At 45.5% G+C, this 13,853-nt stretch overlaps 1 protein-coding gene across 1 annotated transcript in view; it reads left to right on the top strand.

The window, feature by feature from the left end:
* The window catches only part of ITGA9 (integrin subunit alpha 9), a 285,545-nt gene that overhangs the window by 178,234 nt on the left and 93,458 nt on the right, over nucleotides 1–13,853 (top strand). The gene's annotated exons all lie outside the window — the stretch shown is intronic.

Raw genomic sequence — 13,853 nt, 5'->3', positions numbered from 1 at the left:
AATAGGGTGGAATTCCCTCCCCCCCAACCCCCTATATTTAGAACCCACTTAAAATTCATGGGCTGGGTATAGGAATTATTTACTGCTGGTAAATATAGCCTTGTATTTAGGGAAAGACAAGCCCTGAGAAAGCCATAAAAAATTTAGAGGCTTCTTGGACATCCTCTAGTCTATCCAAAAATGCTTTTAAGGCTTATAGTGTTCATGAATCAAAAGAGTGATTTTCAAAAAATGGCTTAATAATTGATGAAAAACTGGCAACATGTAATGTGAACGCCATCAAACTAGACTTCTAGACTGTGAGCCCACTGTTGGGTAGGGACCATCTCTATATGTTGCCAACTTGTACTTCCCGAGCACTTAGTACAGTGCTCTGCACACAGTAAGTGCTCAATAAATACGATTGATTGATTGATTGATCAAGCCCCAAATGTTTTAAAAATGAGTTTGAAGCATCAACTCATCCGAGACTTACTGGACCATCAGGACCAAGGCTTTTGCTTCTCAGGATTTTTCACCTGTTACTGTGCAGACTTTACCTCCATTGTCGTCCCCGAATTTGGAACCAACAGGCCCTGGGTCTGGAAGGAATTAGGCTTCCGGAAAAGAAGACATGTTTTTAATGGAAAACGGGTGTCACTTCCTCTCACTGCCTCATTCCCCTTTGGCCCTCTCCACCCCATCCTGTGGATTGGGTGCCTTTAGATGTAGACACCTCCCTTCAGAGGTGTTCTCTGGATCCAGAAAAATGGGGGACAGGCTGGGGTAGGAGTTGCAGGCTACCAACATTTTTGAAAAATGGATGTCCGGAACATCTCAAAGCCTCCATTTTGAGGAAGAAGAATTAAACTTGGACACACAGTTTGGAAGGCTGTTTCAGTAGTAGTCAGTTCTTCACTTTCCACACAACCATTTCAGTGGAAATGTGCCAAGGATTGTGGTCTAGTGGATAGAGCAGGAGCCTGGGAATCAGAAGGGCCTAGGTTATAATCCCAGGTCTGCCTCTTGTCTACTGTGTGATCATGGGCAAGTCACTTTACTTCTCTGTGCCTCATTTACCTCATCTGTAAAATGGGGATTAAGACCTCGAGCTCCATGTGAAATGGGGACTGTGTCCAATCTGATTGGTTATATCCACCCCAGTGCTTAGTACAGTGCCTGGTATATTTTCAGGAATGGGGATGAATGAAGGGAGCAAGTTAGGGCAACACAGAAGGGAATGGAAGAAGAGGAAAGCAGGGCATAGTCAGGGAAGGCCTCTTGGAGGAGATGTGCCTTCGATGAGGCTTTGAAAGGTGGTGACAGTAATTGTCTCTCACATGTGAGAGGACTCGGGGGCAATTCAGGCTACAGGCAGGACGTGGGTGAGAGGTCAGCAGTGTGATAGATAAGATAGCGGTACAGAGATGTTAGCATTAAAGTATGCAGAAAAATTTTGTACTTTCATTCATTCATTCAATCATATTTATTGAGTGCTTACTGTGTGCAGAGCACTGTACTAAGCTCTTGGGGCTATACTAAGTGCTGGGGTAGATACAAGATCATCAGGATGGGACACAGTCCATGTCCCACACAGGGCTCATAGTCTTAACCCCATTTTACAGGTGAGGGAACTGAGGCCCAGAGAAATGAAGCGACTTGCTCAAGATCACACAGCAGACAAGTGGCGGAGCTGGGATTAGAACCCATGACCTTATGACTCTCAGGCCTATGTGCTATCCACTACTCCCTGCTGTTTTTGTAGTAACAGTAGTAGTAGCACTAGTAATAGAAGAAAAAGCAGCCTGTCAGTGGATAGAGCATGGGCCTGGAAGTCAGAGGGATGTGGGTTCTAACTCTGGCTCTGCCATTTGTCTGCCGTGTGACCTTGGGCAAATCACTTCACTTCCCTGGGCCACAGTTACCTCATAAGAAAAGTGGGGATTAATCATTATTGTGGTGTCTTTTAAGCGCTTACTGTGTGGTGGACACTGTTTTAAATGCTGCAGTAGATACAAGGTATTAGGGTTGGACACACTCTCTGTCCTACATGGGGCTCACAGTCTTAATCCCCATTTTATAAATGAGAGAACTGAGGCACAGAGAGGTTAAGGTGACTTATCTACCCCAGTGCTTAGAACAGTGCTTGACACATAGTAAGCACTTAACAATACCATCATCATTATCATGATCATCACTGGGGTAAATACAAACTATTTAGGTTGAACACAATCCATGTTCCACCTGGGGCTCACAGTCTTCATCCCCATTTTACAGATGAGGAAACTGAGGCCCAGGGAAGTGAAGTAACTTGCCCACTTGTCACCCAGAAGACAAGTGGTGGAGCCAGGATCAGAACCCAGGACCTTCTTACTCCCAGACCCATGCTCTATCCACTAGACCATGCTGCTTCCCCAGTCCATCGGTCATATTTACTGAGTGCTTACTATATGCAGAGCGTTGAACTAAGAACTTGGGAGAGTATGGCAGACACATTCCCGGCCCACAACGAGCTTGCAGTCTAGAGGGGGAGGCAGACATTAATACAAATGCATAAATGACAGATATGTCCATAAGTGCAATCGGGCAGAGGATGGAATGAATACCAAATTCCCAAAGAGTATACATACAAATAATAATGATGGCATTTATTAAGCACTTACTATGTACAAAGCACTGTTCTAAGCACTGGAGAGGGGATACAGTGTAATCAGTTTGTCCCATGAGGGGCTCACAGTCTTCATCCCCATTTTACAGATGAGGTAACTGAGGCACAGAGAAGTGAAGTGACTTGCCCAAAGGCACACAGCTGACAATTGGCAGAGCTGGGATTTGAACCCATGATCTCTGACTCCAAAGCCCGGGCTCTTTCCACTGAGCCACACTGCTTCTCTTTCTTCTCTTCCTAGAGACGACGTTGGGGTGATTGCAGGGTATCATAATTATGAGCCCCGCCAGTAGGCAAACAGGAAGCTGGAGTCCACAGAAAGTTTCTTTCACTGTTTTCCAGGTGCCACAGGCCCTTAGAGCAGAAACTCCGGGACGCTGATAATGACACTCTAAGGCCTTAATGCTCACTATACTGCAGATGGAGGGGCCATTCACAGAAGTCATTCATTCATTCAGTTGTATTTATAGAGCTCTTACCGTGGGCAGAACACTGTAGTAAGCACTTGGGAGAGTACACTATAACAATAAAACAGACACATTTCCTGCCCACAACAAGCTCAGGCAGGAAGGGCCCCTCTACTCTCGGGGTCACTCTTGGGCCAACAGACCAACTGACCTTCCCTCTTCCCCCACCCCAACCCTTGCTGTCTTTACAACGTCCCTGGCCCCCTTGGGTCGGAAGGAATCCAGTTTATCTGTAACCTCCACCATGCCCTGTTGCTAATGAGATGGAAATTCCTTTAGGAAAGTTTGGTTGTGTTCCTTGAAGGCTCTCATTTGGAGTTTCCTGAATGGGTCACCAGCAGGAGTAGCAATCAGGCCCAGCACCAATTGGACATTCTATTTCCTACAGTCACTGGCTGACTTTTTTTTTTTCCCCACGATTGGGATTACAGCAGTTAAGGGCCACCTCTTCATTTCCAAAAGTGCTGTCACCCTAGGGCTGTTCGGTTCTTCAAGCCCAAACTCAATTTACAGAACTGTAGCATCGCCTAGTGGATAGAGCACGGGCCTGAGAATCAGAAGGACCCAGCTCCAGCACTTGTCTGCTGTGTGACCCTGGCAAAGTCACTTCTCTTCTCTGTGCTTCATTTACCTCATCGCTAAAATGGGGGCTAAGACTGTGAGCCCCACATGGGACAGGGGCTATGTCCAACCTGATTACTTGTCTACTTAGTGACCTTGGGTAAGTCACTTCACTTTAGGTTTGTGTGGGCAAGTGGGCTGTCCATCATGAAGATTTGATAGTTGATAATCACTTGCCCAAGGTCACACAGCAGGGAAGTGGCGGAGCCAGGTTTAAAATCCCAGTCTTCTGACTCCCAGGCCCATGCTCTTTCCAGTAGGACAAACTGCTTCCTGACACTTCTGTTTCTCCATCAACCACTCTCATGTCTGCAGCCCCCACCCCAGATATTCCAAACCTCCACCTTCTTTCACCCAGTGACTCCACTACTTCCTCTGCTGAACTCCGATAGACTTGCCAGCTATCTTGTTGTAAAATAAAAACTAATCTTATAGTTTCTATAGTTTCTTTTGGACAGAAACTATTTCTGTATGACTAGTGAACTTCCTAAAATTCTTCCATTGCCTGCTCATCACACTGTCATTTCCTGCTACACTTTCTCTTCCTTTCCAGCTCTCTCTCCCCACCCCAAGACCACTTATCTACATATCCTTAAACTCACCCAAAGCCCCTATAAATAATTTATTTCGATATACAGTGCCAAGACTTAGTGCTTGACGCATCATAGTAAGCAATCAATCAATCAATCAATCGTATTTATTGAGCGCTTACTGTGTGCAGAGCACTGTACTAAGCGCTTGGGAAGTACAGATTGGCAACACATAGAGACAGTCCCTACCCAACAGTGGGCTCACAGTCTAAAAGGGGGAGACAGAGAACAGAACCAAACATACCAGCAAAATGAAATAAATAGGATAGAAATGTACAAGTAAAATAAATAAATAAATAGAGTAATAAATATGTACAACCATATATACATATATACAGGTGCTGTGGGGAAGGGAAGGAGGTAAGATGGGGGGATGGAGAGGGGGGCGAGGGGGAGAGGAAGGAAGGGGCTCAGTGTGGGAAGGCCTCCTGGAGGAGGTGAGCTCTCAGTAGGGCCTTGAAGGGAGGAAGAGAGCGAGCTTGGCGGATGGGCAGAGGGAGGCCATTCCAGGCCCGGGGAGGATGTGGGCCGGGGGTCGATGGCAGGACAGGCGAGAACGAGGTACGGTGAGGAGATTAGCGGTGGAGGAGCGGAGGGTGCGGACTGGGCTGGAGAAGGAGAGAAGGGAGGTGAGGTAGGAGGGGGCGAGGGGATGGACAGCCTGGAAGCCCAGGGTGAGGAGTTTCTGCCTGATGCGCAGATTGATTGGTAGCCATTGGAGGTCCAACAGCCCGGACGCTCGGTTTCCCCCCGCCCCGGGAGCCCCACCGCCGTCTCCTTGCCCCGTCTCACTTGTTAAGCACTTAACAAGTACCGTAATTGTTATTGCTGCCAATTATTAAAATCTCTCTCTCCGTCTAAACTGTAAGTTCCTTGTGGGCTGGGATCATGCCTTCTAAGTTATTTGAAATGTACTTTCCCAGTCGCTTAGTACAGTGCTCCACCCACAGTAAGTGCTCAATGAATACCATTGATTGATTAATGTATTGTGTGGAGAGAGCTGATTATATTCCTTAAAGCCAATTGTCAGGAGCTTCTGTTAGGAGGCGAAGAATAGACAACCTTTGGAGGTTTATGAGGAGTGTGGAGACGTGGACAGAATGATTTTTTAGAAAAATCACTCAATCGATCAACTGTATTTACTGAGTTCTTACTCTGTACAGACCACTGTATTAAGCCCTTGGAAGAGTACAGTATAACAGAGCTGGTAGACATGATCCCTGCCTACAACGAGCTTGCAGTCTAGAAGGGGAGGAAAACAATCCAGGCAGGAAAATAATGCAATTAGACTTGAAAGGGAAAAGACTGGAGACAGGGAGGTTTGTGTGGAGGCTGATACAGTACTTGATTTGAGATACAAGTGCTTGTACCAGCATGGTGACTGTTTGGATGGTTGAGAAGAGGGCAGATTCTGTAAATGAGGTAATGAAGTAGCGACAGGGTTATTTGGTGACAGACTGAATGTGGGGGTTGAAAGATAGAGAAGGGTCAAAGATAATGACAAGGTTGTGGACTTGAGCTATGGGAAAGATGGTGATGGGAAAGAAAAGTATTTTAGAGGGAAGATGTTCACATTTATTATCAGTGATCTTTTTACATTTGATATTTGATGGTTTCTTGTGGTCCTTTATTCAGGAATGTTCCTCGGGACCCTAGAAAGCCTTCATCAGACATTTGATCATTTTCAAACTCTTTCAAGTAGGACTGTACAGGGGTCTGAGAATTGTTCTGAGCCATTTTATCAGGGAATGTGTCTGACTGAAGAGGAAGCCTTGTGCCGAGAGACTTTTATAATCTAATCTCTCTTTTTCCCCAAGGTATATCTAGAACTCACCAAGGGGCTGCATGCCATTGTGTTTCGTGTTTCGTGTGTGTGTGTGTGTGTGTGTGTGTGTTTTCACATAGTAGTTTGTTGCTACTAATCAGATCTGGGCCATTAGCCCTTATGAAGGCTGAAGATTAGGAAGGAAAACCAGAGTTCTGTTTTTTATATCTTACTTTGACTTTGAGCCCCATGTGAGACAGGAACTGTGTCCAATCTGATTAATGTGTATCTATCACAGCTTTTAGAATAGTGTTTGACACATAGCACTTAGCAAATATAATTTTATCATCATCATCATCATTATGTCTTGTTTTGACTTTTCCCTGGTTTTCAAGCTAGATGATGATGAGGATGATGATGGCATTTATTAAGCGCTTACTATGTGCAAAGCACTGTTCTAAGTGCTGGGGAGGTAACAAGGCAATCAGGTTGTCTCACGGGGGGTTCACAGTCTTAATCCCTATTTTACAGATGAGGTAACTGGGACCCAGAGAAGTTAAGTGACTTGCCCAAAGTCACACAGCTGACAATTGGTGGAGCTGGGATTTGAACTCATGACCTCTGACTCCAAAGCCCGGGCTCTTTCCACTGAGCCACGCTGCTTCTCTAGCACTGTTCTAAGCACTGGGGGGGATACAAGGTGATCAGGTTGTCCCACGTGGGGCTCACAGTCTTCATCCCCATTTTACAGATGAGGTAAGTGAAGCACAGAGAAGTTAAGTGACTGGCCCAAAGTCACACAGCTGGCAAGTGGCGGAGCCGGGATTAGAACCCATGACCTCTGGCTCCCAAGCCTGGGCTCTTTCCACTGAGCCACGCTGCTTCTCTAATCAGTAATCAGGTGGGGGACATTCCCTGTCCCACACGGGGCTCACAGTCTAAGTAAAAACCAGGATAGTTCTCAATCATTTAGTTTATTCCCCCCAAAATAATAAAAATTGCAGTATTTCATTCATTCACTGAATCATGTGAAGCGCTTACTGCGTGTACTAAGAGCTTGGGAAAGTACAATGAAACAATAAACAGTGACATTCCCTGCCACAATGAGCTCACAGTCTAGAGAGGGGAATCAATCAATCAATCAATCGTATTTATTGAGCGCTTACTAAGTGCAGAGCACTGTACTAAGCGCTTGGGAAGTACAAATTGGCAACACATAGAGACAGTCCCTACCCAACAGTGGGCTCACAGTCTAAAAGGGGGAGACAGAGAACAGAACCAAACATACCAACAAAATAAAATAAATAGGATAGAAATGTACAAGTGAAATAAATAAATAAATAAATAAATAGAGTAATAAATATGTACAACCATATATACATATATACAGGTGCTGTGGGGAAGGGAAGGAGGTAAGATGGGGGGATGGAGAGGGGGACGAGGGGGAGAGGAAGGAAGGGGCTCAGTTTGGGAAGGCCACCTGGAGGAGGTGAGCTCTCAGCAGGGCCTTGAAGGGAGGAAGAGAGCTAGCTTGGCGGAGGGGCAGAGGGAGGTCATTCCAGGCCCGGGGAATGACGTGGGCCGGGGGTCGATGGCGGGACAGGCAAGAACGAGGTACAGTGAGGAGATTAGCGGTGGAGGAGCGGAGGGTGCGGGCTGGGCTGGAGAAGGAGAGAAGGGAGGTGAGGTAGGAGGGGGCGAGGTGATGGAGAGCCTTGAAGCCCAGGGTGAGGAGTTTCTGCCTGATGCGCAGATTGATTGGTAGCCACTGGAGAAGACAGACATTGATACAAATAAATAAAATGACGAATATGTATGTAATAATAATAATAATGTTGGTATTTGTTAAGCACTTACTATGTGCAAAGCACTGTTCTAAGCGCTGGGGGGAACACAATGGTATGAGGTTGTCCCATGTGGGGCTCACAGTCTTAATCCCCATTTTACAGATGAGGGAATTGAGGCACAGAGAAGTGAAGTGACTTGCTCAAGGTCACACAGCAGATAGGTGGGGGAGGCGGAATTCGAACCCATGACCTCTGACTCCCAAGCCCACGCTCTTTCCACTGAGCCATGCTGCTGGTGGGGTGTAGGGGGAGAACAAAGGGAGCAAGTCGGCCATGCAGAAAGGAGTGGGAGATGAGGAAAAGCGGAGCTTAGCCTGTTGCCGATTTGTACTTTCCAAGCACTTAGTACAGTGCTCTGCACATGGTAAGCACTCAATAAGTACGACTGAATGAATGAATGAATGGGAAGGCCTCTTGGAGGAGATGGCATTAGCATTTTTCACAAACAATCCTGAATTACAACCAAATTCAAGGTATCTTGGCCAATGCTCGATTCTTTGCTGCGGTTGTTTAAGGTATCTGTTAAGCGCTTACTCTGTGCCAGGCACTGTACTAAGCGCTGGGGTAGATACAAGCTAATCAGGTTGGACACAGTTCGTGTCCTGCGTGGGGTTCACAGTCTTAGTCCCCACTTTACAGACGGGGTAACTGAGGTCCAGAGAAGTGAAGTGAAGTGACTTGCCCAAGGTCACACGGCAGAGAAATGGTGGAGTTGGACTTAGAACCCAGGTCCTTCTGAATCCCAGGCCCGGGCTCTATCAGCTAGGCCGTGTTGCCTCTAAACGCAGTAGTAATTCTGCGAACACAACTTAAGGTCCTAGACTGTGAGCCCGTTGTTGGGAAGGGACCGTCTCTATATTTCTAGACTGTGAGCCCACTGTTGGGTAGGGACCTTCTCTATATGTTGCCAACTTGGACTTCCCAAGCGCTTAGCACAGTGCTCTGCACACAGTAAGCGCTCAATAAATACAATTGAATGAATGAATGAATGTTGCCGACATAGATGTCTCAGGTGTGTGTATTTATATATACTTAAATTACATATATATTTCTATAAAGATATATATATGAATATATCCATTCCACTAGATTGTAAGCTTCTTGAGAGTAGGATTTGTGCTTACCAACTTTATTGCATGATCCTAAGTACTTAGTAGAGTTCCTTGCACATAGAGAACACTCAGTAAATACCACTGATTGCTTGGTTTTAACAAGAAGTGGAAAAGATGCTCTGACCCTTAATAGTTACTCTGGATGTCATATTTAATCAGTGGTATTTATTGAGTGCTTACTGTGTGCAGAGCACTGTACTGAGTGCTTGAGAGAGTCCATCAGAACAGTGTAACAATATAACGGAGTTGACACGTTCCCTGCCCACATTTAGCTTACAGCCTAGATGGGGAGACAAATTACGAGCACTTAGTACAATGTTCTGCACACAGTAAGCGCTCAGTAAATATGATTAATCAATTGACTGTATTGTACCTACACTAGAGATTAGCACAATGCTTGGCCCATAGTAGGTGCTCAACAAATAACACAAACATTATTAGTAATGGTAGTAGTAGAGAATCAGCATGGCCTAGTGGATAGAGCATGGGCCTGGAAGTCAGAAGGTCATGGATTCTAATCCCATCTGCTATGGGACCTTGGGCAAGTCACTTAACTTCTCTGTGCCTCAGTTACCTCATCTGTAAAATGGGGATTGAGACTGTGAGTCTTATGTGGGACAGGGACTTTGTCCAACCCGATTTGCTTGTATCTGCCCCAGTGCTTAGTACAGTGCCTGGCACATAGTAAGTGCTTAACAAATACCATAATAATTATTATTAGTAGTAGTAATAGCAGTATTACCCACTCTGTCAGAAGACCACCATCCACAACAAACTGAATCCAGTGCAGTATCTCCCTTCTCCAGAGATCACACAGGTTAAGAACAACCTATGTTTTTATCGAGTACCAGAGTAAATCGGGGAATGAGACCCAACTAAACCCTTTCAATAATGTAAGTGATATCTCTGAGATAGCAAAAGCAAGTCCTGGCTTCAGGGGCAGAAAAAAACCAGTCTGTTTACAAAACTCCATAGCAGATCTATGCTTGTCCACTCTCTTTCCTTGGAAAATTGTAGAATCCTGGGGTGAGAGAAACATGTCACATCATGGAAGGCAAAACCAGAAAAGGATTGAGTGTTGAGGAAGCTGAGCTGGCATATGGCTCAGGAATGAGGTCTAAGGACTGATCTCTAGGAAAGTAATGGATAAGTTCGATTTCTTGGCTTGCCTCAGTGGGATCAGGTGCTGACCCCTTTCCCACCTCCCTCTCCATATATGCCAGACCACCACTGTCCTTACTGTAAAGTATTATTGAGGTCACATCTCCTCCAAGAGGCCTTCCCTGATTAAGTTCTCTTTTCCCTGGTTCACTTTCCCTTCTGGTTCATCTTTGCACTTAGATGTGCAACATTTGAACATTTGATATCAGCCCCAACCCCATTGCACTTGTGTACATATCTTCAAATTATACTTCACAGATTACTTACTTATTCATATTCACACCTGTCTCACCCTCTAAATCATAAGCTTGTTGGGCAGGGATCGTATCTGCTAATTCTGCTGTGTTGTACTCTCCCAAGTGCTTAGTAAAGTGCTCTGCAAATAGTAAGTGCTAAATAAATACAACTGATGGATTGATTGAGGACTAGTGAAGAGTTGAAAATGACAAAGATTTGCCAAATGGTCCAGCTTATTTACTTAAGTGAAATTGAGATACAGAGCAGGGAGGCTGTTCAGTGCTAACGAAGGTCATAATTAGAACAACGAAAAGTCTGCTGAGCTTCAGCCCTGCTAGGAGGATTGGGGAATAACTTTTAGATCTGGAGGAATTGGGACTTCATGGTAGTGTTTTAACAGTTATATCTATTTAGCCATTTTTCTGGGCTACTGCGATGAGAGTCATGGGAGGATGTATGTCAAAGGTCTTCAGAGCCAACATAAACCCCCAGGATTATTGTTCTGTGTGGTCTGGGTGTGCAGGAAGGGGAGGCCACCCCTCCTCTCCCCGATCTTGGTTAGCCCTCAGACATTTAAGAAAACAATCAATGTGTCCTGAAGGAGAATTCCAAATCCAGCCAGGAAGTAGGGGCAGGCAGACAAGAGGAGGGGAATGTGAAATCCGGGAGAAGCAGGGAAGCAACGGGGCCTACTGGATAGATCCAGGGCCTGCGGGTCAGAAGGACCTGGGTTCTAGTCTCAGGACCTGCTGCTTGTCTGCCATGTGACCTTGGGCAAGTCACTTCACTTCTCTGGGCCTCAGTCCCCTCATCTGTAAAATGGAGATGAAGACTGTGAGCTCCACGTGAAACATGGACTGTGTCCAACCTGATTTGCTGGTATCTACCTCAGCACGTAGTACAGTGCCCAGCATATAATAAGTGCTAAACAAATGTTATGTTAAAAAAAACCAGGAAGCTGTATTTAATCCACATGGGGGTGGTCGTGTCTGGTAAATAAAGGGGAAATGGCAAGGAAGGAAGGAATTTGGGCAGAACTACCTGAATCCTCTTCTCTTGACTCTATTAATAATGATCTGGCACTTACTATGTGCCAAGCAGTGTACTGAGTGCTGGGATAGATATGGGATAATCAGGTCAGACACAGTCCCTGACCCTCTTGACTTAAACTCCTTGAGGGCAGGGGTTATGTCTACCAACTCTGTTGCATTGTATTCATCCAATCAATTAGTACAGTGCTCTGCATACATTAAGCGCTCAATAAATATCAAGGGGGATGGAGAACAGGTATTGAATCCCCATTTTAAAGAGAAGGAAAGTGAGGTCCAGAGAAATAAAATGACTTGCCTGTGACTGAACTTGATTTTCCAACGTCCCCTCTTTCCCTCCTTTGCTCTGGAATTGGTTTACAATTATCCTGCTGCCAAAAGCCATTTAGCTGTTAAGTTCTGGGTTAGGAGAAAATTTCCAGCACCCATCACTCTCCCTTGACTACCCAATTCAGGAAACTTTAACTTCGCTCCCAGGGGTCAGGGTTAAAGAACAAATGCTAAATATTCTAAATTTCACCGCAAGTTCTAAAGAGATGAGAGACAATCATTAAAAGAGCCAAGAAAACAAAATAAATAACCGCCCCCTTCTTCCAATTCCTGTAGGGCAGAGATAAGCTGCTGAATTTATTCTCAGCCCTCACCACTTGGTGAAGTTCCTGACCGAGCTTTGCACTAAAATCTTTCCCCTTTCACAGAGCCCCACCACATGTGATTTACTGTGTTGAGGGGGAGGACCCAAAGATTTTCTGCTCCCTGAATGCATCTTTTCTCCTCCTGTAAATGCTTAGTCACTTCCCCAGGGGGAATTTATCTTCCTCTTTTTGTTGCTGTATCCTTCAGAGTTATCTCTTGTCCAGATGGGTCAGGGTTGTCATTTCTGCTTCCCTACAGGTTAAAGGATTTAGGGAAGGAATTACTATTACTAGTAATAGTGAAGGTACCTGTTAAGTACTTATGACTGCCAAGCATTGTACTGTGATAGGGTAGATACAAGGTCATCAGGTCTGACGCAGTCCCCATCCCACAGGAGGTTCCCTAAGTAAATTGCCCACAAGCATCATGTAGCAATTTGTCACTGCCTCTCCTGAGAGTGAACTCCCTCAGTTGGGGGCAAAAGACATTCCTCAAGGCGGATGGAGAGTAGGGCTACATGGGAAGCCTCTGAGCTGGGCTTTTGGAACCAGAAACTGTACCTCAATCTCGTCTAGCTCTTGGCCTAGTTCTAGCCCAAGTCCTGCCTCTGGCCAGGAACACCCTCCCTCCTCATGTCCGACAATTATTCTCCCCCTACTTCAAAGCCTTATTGAAGGCTTATTGAAGGTCTCCTCCAAGAGGCCTTCCCAGACTAAGCCCTCCTTTCCTCTTCTCCCACTCCTTTCTGTGTCTTCCTGATTTTCTCCCTTTATTCATCTCCCGATCCAGCCCCATGCCATTTATGTCCATATCTTTTATTTATTTTTATTAATGTCTGTCTTCCCCACTAGACTGCAAGCTCACAGTGGGTAGGCAATGTATCCATTTATTGTTATATTGTACTCTCCAAAGCGCTTAGTACAGTGCTCCTCACACAGAAGTGCTAAATAAATACGATTGAATTCATTCATTCAGGATTCATTCATTCATTCATTCATTGAATGAATGAACAGCCTTGGTCCCAGGCCTTAATCTTCCTGGAACACACTGAGCTCCCCAAACCCAGTGTCTGAGTCCTCTCCCGGGACCCAAATTGTGGTTCAAGATAGAAGGGGTTCAGGTCTGACTTCCAGGGGGAGCAGAGAGGCCATGTATCATTATGTTGCCAACTTGTACTTCCCAAGCACTTAGTACAGTGTTCTGCACACAGTAAGCACTCAATAAATACGATTGAATGAATGAATGAATGAATGTGTCATTCATAGAGCAGGTCCGCACATGAGCTGGCTCTCATAGACCAACAGCCTGATCCAGAGCCCAAACTGAGCAGGAGATGAGGTGATGTTGATGAAGTGCTTGCCTTGTGCCAGGCACTGTACCAAGCACTGGGCTAGATATAAGACAATCAGGTAGGACATATTCCCTGTCCCATGTGGGGCTCCCCCATTTTACAGATGAGGAAACTGAGGCCCAGAGAAGTGAAGTCACTTGTCCATGGTCACTTACCAGACAAGTGGTAGAGCTGGGTGTAGAACCCAGATCCTTCTGACTCCCAGGCCCATGCTCTATCCACAAGGCCACACTGATTGAGGCTTCTCTGATTGAGTGATTGACTGATTAAATGATCAGTTGAAGTAGCTTTCAACTAGATGTCCAAGAGCTTTCGGAATGAATGGAAGGTTACTGGTTCAAGTCCCGGGCTTGCCAAATTCCTCCAAACA

Source organism: Tachyglossus aculeatus, chromosome 2 (genome assembly GCF_015852505.1).
Source record: "Tachyglossus aculeatus isolate mTacAcu1 chromosome 2, mTacAcu1.pri, whole genome shotgun sequence".
NCBI classification, from domain to species: domain Eukaryota; kingdom Metazoa; phylum Chordata; class Mammalia; order Monotremata; family Tachyglossidae; genus Tachyglossus; species Tachyglossus aculeatus.
Note: the sequence above shows the minus strand (reverse complement) of the source record. Positions and strands in the feature narration are given on the sequence as shown.